Source organism: Cricetulus griseus, assembly GCF_003668045.3.
Source record: "Cricetulus griseus strain 17A/GY chromosome 1 unlocalized genomic scaffold, alternate assembly CriGri-PICRH-1.0 chr1_0, whole genome shotgun sequence".
Taxonomy (NCBI): Eukaryota; Metazoa; Chordata; class Mammalia; order Rodentia; family Cricetidae; genus Cricetulus; species Cricetulus griseus.
Window position 1 is genome coordinate 144,064,900 of NW_023276806.1, and position 8,268 is coordinate 144,073,167.

The following is an 8,268-nucleotide window of genomic DNA, read 5'->3' on the forward strand; positions in this document are numbered from 1 at the left end:
TTCAGAAGGGCCGCAGCAAACAATGTCATGAGGATCTCATAGGTGCCCTTAAGAGATATTAGGCTCAACAAATCTTTTTGTCAGAGGGTGTAGCTCAGTGGTATAGAGTGTTTTCCCAGCACTCCAAGTTAAATCTCTGACACACACAAACACACACACAAAACCCACAAAAATAAGCAAAACCTAAAAGCCCCTTTCAGGCACTATTTTCCCCAATCCCTTCCCCCACCCCCAGATGCAAGGAAATCTGGTCAGCTCCCTCCTCAAGTAACAGAATAAAGAAAGCACAGTAACGATTTTTAAACTCCACAGATAATTCCAAGACCTCAGGGTGACTAACAACACTGAAACAGTCCATGAATATTTTATAAGGTATAAGATAAAATAAATTCCCAATGGCTTTTAAATCCCAGTTTCTAAATAAATTGTTTTCAGCGAAAAAATTTAAAATATAGTCTAAAAGTCACATTTAAAATATGTCTATTTGCCCAGCAGTGGTAGTACATGTCTTTAATACCACCACATGGGAGGCAAAGGCAGGCATATCTCTGAATTCAAAGGCCAGCCTGGACTACAGAGCCAGTTCCAGGGCAGCCAGGGCTCCACAGAGAAACCCTGCCTCAGAAAACCAAAAGTAACTAACTAAACAAATGAAATATGTCTATTTTAAAAATATGCTTTTGATTTCTTTTGTGAATTGACCCCATGATTGATGTTTTTGTTCATGCTGGCAGATTATATTTGAAATGACTGAATCACTGCAAAAGCTGTAAAGTTAAATAGATTGTTTTCAATATTTGTAAAGACCTTAAAGACTTCATGAAATTAAAATAAAAATCTACACTCTGGAGGAAAAAAATTCTTTTTTGATGAATCTTTATCTGCATGCTGAAAAGACCACAAATGATTCTAAAAGCTACAAGTGATTCTGTGTAAGAATAATTATGGAAGAATACTCACCATCAGGGCCAGGAACATGCTCAGGGAGTATAGGTTCTTACCTTGCAAGTTTAGCGACGCAAGCTCAATCCCTAAAATGCCTGTAAAGGTGGAAGAAGAGACTTGACACTAGGAAGTTATACACACACACACACACACACACACACACACACACACACACACACACACACACGCACGCACACACATTAATTTTTTAAAACTCACCTTCAATTTACATAAATTGTTCCTCCATCCTTACAGAGTTGAGCAGTGGAAAGACCATATGTTAAGAGCCAAGAGGGCTTCATTCCAGTTCATGTCCTGTCTGGCTTGAAATGCTGCCCTGGGTGGGTAACAGGTACCTCATTGTTTCATTTCCTCCTCTGTAAAGAGACATGGGCTGGATGATGCTTCACCTCAACTTCTAAAATGTCATTATGGTTCTTACTTCAAACTCACCATTTATTGGGTCAAGGAAAGATACAACTACCTTTTAGATAAAACTACATTTTATATTAAAAACAAAATAAATATAAACCAGAGTCTACCCGTAGAAACATTCATGAAACTCAGGCCACCCAGTAGCTCCCTGGCACTAGTCACAGGCATCAGGAATTTTGTATAAACCTCTGGCAATAGTTGTCATCACTCTACTCTATAAGCCTGTATGCTGTAGGAAGTACCACATTCATTCTCAAGGCTACACTACAACTTGGATAGTAACAGCCACCTTGTGAGTCTCCTTTGTTGTTGGTATCTAAGTGTGAGTCACTGAATTGTCCTCCTACTGAGAAGAGCCATCCCTCCAGCGAGTCTTGAAATTTCACCACCGGAAATTACATGAGACCTGCACCTAATGAATGTTTAGAGTCAATAGGACTAACCCTCAAAGCAGGGTGCTTAGACCCATGAAGAAGCCAGCTCTTCCCAGTGCTGTCCCAAGCTCTAAGATGTAAATTGCACACCATAAAGTTGGCCTGCCTGTCTTTCTGGGCCATGAAAATTACTGGGAGGAAAAGTAAGGGAAAAATAACATTACACCCAACACACACACACACACACACACACACACACACACTGCATGCGTGAGCCCCAATGTGTATAGATTTAGGGTCACTTGGAAGAATATTTACTACCTGTAGCCAAGATTTATAGAACACACAGAGAGAGCCAGACAGAGAGACTCAGAGAGACAAAGACACAGACACAGAGGGAGGCTTCTTTGGCCTAAGTGAATCAGGAAGCTGGTCTCCCCTTCTGAGGCAATGAGTCAGCCCTGGCTGGAGCCACACTCCTGACTAACTGGCTAGAAGCTGCAGAGCTCAGACTACTTCCAACACAGTGAACGAGCTGCTTCAGCAGAACTGACCTGAATGAACCACCAGCTTTAGGAGAAAGCAGAGGACAGTGACATCATAAAAATTTCAAAACTTGGAGACACGTTTCCTGTTTCTTTCTACACACTAGCTGAATGATGGGGAGTGTCCTGTATATGTTCTCTTATTAGTTGACGAATAAAACACTGTTGGCCAATAAGGCAGGAAGATAGAGGGAACCAGAAGGAGAATTCTGGTAAAGATAGGCAGACTGAGGCTGCCACCAGTTGTGATGCTGCTGAAGGACTAACACCATGCTGGGCACTCCCGGGTAGGCCACAACCTCGTGGCAATACATAGATTGATAGAAATGGGTTAATAATTAAGACAGCTAGCCAATTAGAAGCCCTAGTCACCGGCCAACAATTTCATAATTAATATAGCGTCTGTGTGTTTATTTGGGGCTGAAAGGCACTGCAGGACAAAGAACCTCTCATTACCCCTGAATAAACTGTCCAGTGGCTTTGGAAGCCCAGGATGTGTGATCTTAAGGACAGAGGAACAGGTTGGCACACTCTATTGTAAATGACTTTGGCAGGGCTTGAAAGCATGCAACATGATCACACCGGCTATTTTTTCAAGTTTCCATTTCCGGAGTCAAACTAAACACCAAATGCTTCAGGTGAATGGTCCCGCAGGGATCAAGCCGTTCTCACACTTTTTCTGTCTCAGAGGCAGTGAATCTGACTTTATCCGGGGACAGCACAGCGGAATTTTTGTCCTCAGGTCCCGGCTCACTTTGTAGGTGAGTAAGGCTTGAGTTCTAAGGCACTCATGCCACAACGCTAACTTCACCACAGCCTTCTTCTGTTGGTGAAACAAGCAAAACTACCATGCTGAAGAGACACAGAAAGACAGCAGCTTAGCCCTTCATCCCTGGCGCGACCCACTTAAAAAGAGGAAGGGCTTATTTGGCTTGTGTGTCAAGGGTTTCAGTCCCCAGAAGCCTGGCCTCTCTGCTTTTGGACCTGAAACAAACGGAAGAAGCAGAGAGAAGGAACCCGTTCACATAGCGACCGGGAAGCAAGAGCTAGAGAGAGAAGGGGTCACGGCAGAAAAGTGTTCTGCTGTGAAGGACACGCCTGCACATTATAGAAGAACTATCAGCATATTCAGGATCTAGCTACCAGCTGTGAAAACCAAAAATGCCTCCAAACACTACTGAATGTTTCCTGCAGAACAAAATCATTCCAATTTTAAGACTCACCCTTTCTAGTTCAAGCCTACCACAATGCTACAGACTCCTTTCCCAGCACCACAGCCTATGTACAGCAAGCTAGTTAGTGATGGGTATGACAGACACGGTCACACATGGGATTCCTTGAGGAACAGGCTCTGAGACTATGGTATGTCTACAAGAGATCGGGTGAGAGGCACAGGATTTTTGAGAAGAACAAGGGAAGGAGGATTGGGCAGAGTTGAACGGCAGTGCCAACTCACTGCAGAGAGAGAAGCCTCAGCCAGTTTCACAGGAGGATCTGGGGCTAGATGGCCCTTTAGAGTTTGGTTGACTGGAGACAACGGGGCCTTGCCCTGTTTCCTTCCCCATGCACTGGTATCTAGAAATAGGCAACACCCAAGGAAGGTGTATATATGTTCTCAAGCAAGGTGACATCCCATGAGGGCAATTCCTCGGAACATGAGAGCCACAAACACTGTAGTGTTGGCCTTCCATGTAACTGGCAATCTGGGTGGAGTCCAGGAGTCACAGAAATGAGCGTCATTGATTATATAACCATAGACTGTAAAACACATAAGTACATAGATGAAGGATGGAAAACAATATGAAAATAGCCATTGCACTGATAGTGCTGGGAAGGCAAGATGGCTCAGGACTTATCATATCCCGCTGATAAGCCAGGGACCTACATGGTAGACAATGAGAACTGAATTCTACAAACTGTCCTTTGACCTTCAGTGCATGCTGTGTGCACTGCCTCTTTGTAGTAAGTAAATAAATGTAATAAAAAAGTTTTTAAAAATCTAGCACTATAAATAATTTATTTTCCTCTTGTTTTCAAAGTCGGACATGATGGTTTACACCTGCAATCCTAGCATGTCAGAGGATGAGACAGAAGGACTGCTGGTTCAAGGCCAGTCTAGGCTACATAGTGAGGTCCTGTCTCCACAACGAAATGTTACTTATGTTTTCATCATCTTTCCTGCAATTACATGAAAAGTGCTACGACCTCAAGAAATGTAATTTATTGTTTCATAATACTTCATTACATATTCTCATGGCTGTTAGCAACTACAACCCTGTGTTATCTGGCCGGAAATACAGGAAACTCCCTTTTGTAGAAATGCTAGGCAGTTTAAGCACTTTAAACACACAATCTCTAGAACTCTCAGGTAAGTGCTTTATTAAGTCCATTTTAGAGGAGATTTGGTTTCGCCAAGTTCTATACAGTAGGTAAATGGCAGAACTAAGGTTTGAATCCATGACTCCCCATTCTAGCTCATACCAACACTGTTTGATAACCTATATCCATCTATTTCAAGTAGACTTCAGGTTCCTTCTCTAGATCACTAACGTACCTTCTGATTCAAGTTCTTAGGAAAAACAGTAGAAAAAGCTGCCAATGTTAAGACTATGCTATATGAGTTTTAAAATGCCTTTGGAGATCTACTTTAAAGATTTTTGGTATTTAAAAGCATTTAGATGCCAATGGAGATTAGAGGCCTTCAGCTCTCAACTCCAAACAGGATGCTTTTGGGGATACCTATTTGAAGAATGACTCCCTAGTCAATGCTTTATTCTTCCCAGAGACTTAAGGCTCAAGACAAAAATTGCTTTAGAGATAATTCCCTAGGCGCCAGGGGATTGTCTGGAGGAAAAGATAATTCAGCTCAAATTCATTAGCATTTTCCTCCATTCCTCCTCCTCTTTAGAAGGAGAAATATAGTTTATGGAGAAAGAACATACCCCCAGGAACTGGAGTGGGCTAGTGAACACAGAATCAAGCCCCAAAACCTAATTAGCATTTGGAAAGCTAATGATTTCACCAAAAGATGAATTTCTAGATTCAAATTTCTCAATCTTTTTTAAAAAAAAAAAGAATGTCTAATCTTAACCTCAAAGATACCTCTTTCATCCAAGAATGGTCGTGGCTTTTATAAGTCAAGCTCTTTGGAGCCTCTGTCACACAAAGTGTACATGCCAGGCATTAAGGCCTTCCAAGATGCACAAGTAAATCATCTCAAAAGATACTTTATTTGAAAAGGAAAGCATTTTCAAAGCATGAAAAATAACTCCTCTCTACACATTCACACAAATTCTGACCAAGTTCTTAGGTTCACAACCCAGTTGGTACAACAAGGCAGTGCTTGCTTTAGGAAAGCTGGTTGGTATTTCCATGTTCTGAAATTACAAGGCCGATCACAGAAAGGTAACCATCAGTAGAGTTATCTTTAAAAAACAAACAAACAAAACAAACAAACAAACAAACAAAAAACCTGCTTTCCCCCTGCCTGCCAGTCACTAGCTGGCTGGCTTCTTGGCACTGAGAGGATGTGTCTAAAGCTGAGATCACTCCTCCACTGGAGAAAAATTCCTATTAAAGTGATCAAACCTAGGGCTTTATATATGCCAGTCTGATATTCTACCAATGCACTTCTACTCCCAGGCCTAAGAATGCCCTCTTTTCTCTTTGGTGAATAACTTGCTGACAAAGTCTCAGATATCTTTGGCACCCAATCTCATACACTGGTTGCTTATTCAAACTGCAGATTTAAAAAAAAAAGTCACTTTTCAGAAGTAGGTCAAGAATTTAAAACTTAGAGCTGTGTATGTAGCTCAGTTGGGAAAATGCTTGCCTGGCATGTGCAAGGCCCTGCGTTAGCTCTCCAGCACTGAATAAACTAAATGTGGTGGTGCTCTCCTGTGATCCCAGCAACTGGAAGTGAAAACAAAAGATCCAGAAGTTCAAGGTCATCCTCACATATATATCAAATGTGGGGCCAGCCTGGGCTAAGTGAGCCTCCCGTCTCAGAATCTAGAACAGTGGTTCTCAACTTTCCCAACGCTGCAACCCCTTAATACAGTCCCTCGTGTTGTGGTGACCCCCAAACACAAAATTATTTTTGTTGCTACTCCATAACTGTAATTTTGCTGCTATTACGAATCACAACATAAATGTCTGTGTTTTCCAATGGTCTTAGGTGACTCCGGTGAAAGGGTTGTTGGGTTGAGAACCACTGATCTAGATCTATAGTTCCCCCACTTAAAATTTATTCTGCTGGGGGTATTTATTCATTAATCGAAACCCAAATAACTTGACAGTTACAGGAAAAGAAATAAACCAACATTCACAGGCCACATAGTACTATCAGCGATGGAATCGTACTATGTCCATTCAAATCTCAGTTCCTTCCAGCTCTGCTCTAAATATGTTATGTTAACACCTTCCCCTAATAAATCACATCCCCTTCCTTGTGGATAGAAACAAATGATGCATTTGAAACACAGGCTGACCGTACTTACTCTGTATCAGATTTAAAATTAGGACTTAAGAGAAAAAAAGAGCTAACACAGACAAGGCCTTCCCAACTTCAGCCAGCCTTGCTGGCATTGTGTACATTAAGAAGAAACTCCTTTAACAAGCACTGCTTTTGCCTGGTGTTGGTGGCTCACCCCTTTAATCCCAGCACTCTGGAGGCAGAGGCGGGTGGATCTCTGTGAGTTCAAGGCCAGCTTGGTCAACAGAGTGAGACAACCTCCAAAGCAATACAGAGAAACCCTGTCTTGAAAAACTAAAAAAAAAAAAAAAAAAAAAAAAAAAAAAAAAAAAAAAAAAAAAAAAAGCTGTGCACTGTTTTCTTTTTAACCATCATTGGAAGAAATAGACAAATTGAAACAAGAAAGCGAGTTTGATTCATCATTCATCCAGGATTAAGGAGTCCTTGTCTGATTAAATTGGGAGTTGTGAAAGGACCTCGTGCACATTTATTCTTTGACTTCAGGACATAACAGATCCAAATGAATTTCTACTGAGAAAGTACAACTAAAGGAGGTCATGGCACCCAGCTTGTCCCCAGAATGTCTCCGGAAACATGAGAGCAAATAAAGGAAACACTTAGTGAAGCAAGACAGACGACCTCCTGGGTGCTGAGGGTTTCTTTCCCCATCCTTCCTTCCATTTGAGTGATTGAGATGACTGTGCTGGAGTTTGGCTGCCAACAGAAATTCAACGACAGAAGTTTAATTTCCCGATGGGACACTCATTTTCATTTTTCAGTTTTTTATATTTCATGTTTGTTTCCAGGATGGGTTATCTTTTTCTCTTTTTTTCCTTTTTTTTTTTTTTTTCTTTTTTTCAAGACAAGGTTTCTCTGTGTAGCTTTGAAGCCTGTCCTGGAACTCCCTTTGTAGACCAGGTTGGCCCCAAACTCACTGAGATCCACCTGCCTCTGCCTCTGGAGTGCTGGGATTAAAGGCGTTGGATATCTTTTTTAACTAGACCTGCCAGGCACATTTCCCAGTGCCTCGGGTGGCTTTTATCATTTTCTTACAAGTAGAATAAAGCCATCAAGTGCGCTTGTATTTTGTTTTGTTGAGCATACTTGGTTTCCCTCTCCCCAGAAAAAAAAAAGGACTAATTTTAGAGTGTTAAAACAATTTAAAGAAGCTGGATGTGGTGGTGCAAACCTTTAGTCCCAGCATTCAGAAGGCAGAAGCAAGTGGATCTCTGTGAGTTTGAGGCCAGCCTGATCTACAGAGGGAGTCCCAGGACAGCCAGGGCTACACAGAGAAACCCTTTCTTGAAACACAAAACAAAACCCATTCAAAGAAACTTACTTTTCCAATCTCTGAGATTTCACAGTTTAATGTCAAGAGAAACCTTTGGAAAGGGTCAAGTTAACATGTCATTGCAGATACAAGTCTGCAAAAAGACAAGAGGCCACAGTTCTGTTGATCCTATATCAAGAGCCATGGCTATTGTAAGAAAGAAAA

The 8,268-nt window shown here is 41.6% G+C and overlaps 1 long non-coding RNA gene across 8 annotated transcripts in view; it reads right to left on the minus strand.

The window, feature by feature from the left end:
• The window catches only part of LOC103162225, a 113,850-nt gene extending 107,531 nt beyond the window's left edge, over positions 1-6,319 (minus strand). For 5 of the 8 annotated variants that reach the window (XR_004771619.1, XR_004771624.1, XR_004771617.1 and 2 more), the window contains exons 1-2: positions 1,165-1,661; positions 1,002-1,040 (exon numbers count right to left, since the gene is read on the minus strand). This is a non-coding gene — a long non-coding RNA (uncharacterized LOC103162225). The other 3 variants (XR_004771620.1, XR_004771622.1, XR_004771621.1) reach the window with 3 other exon arrangements.
• Between the last annotated feature and the right edge of the window lie 1,949 nt (positions 6,320-8,268).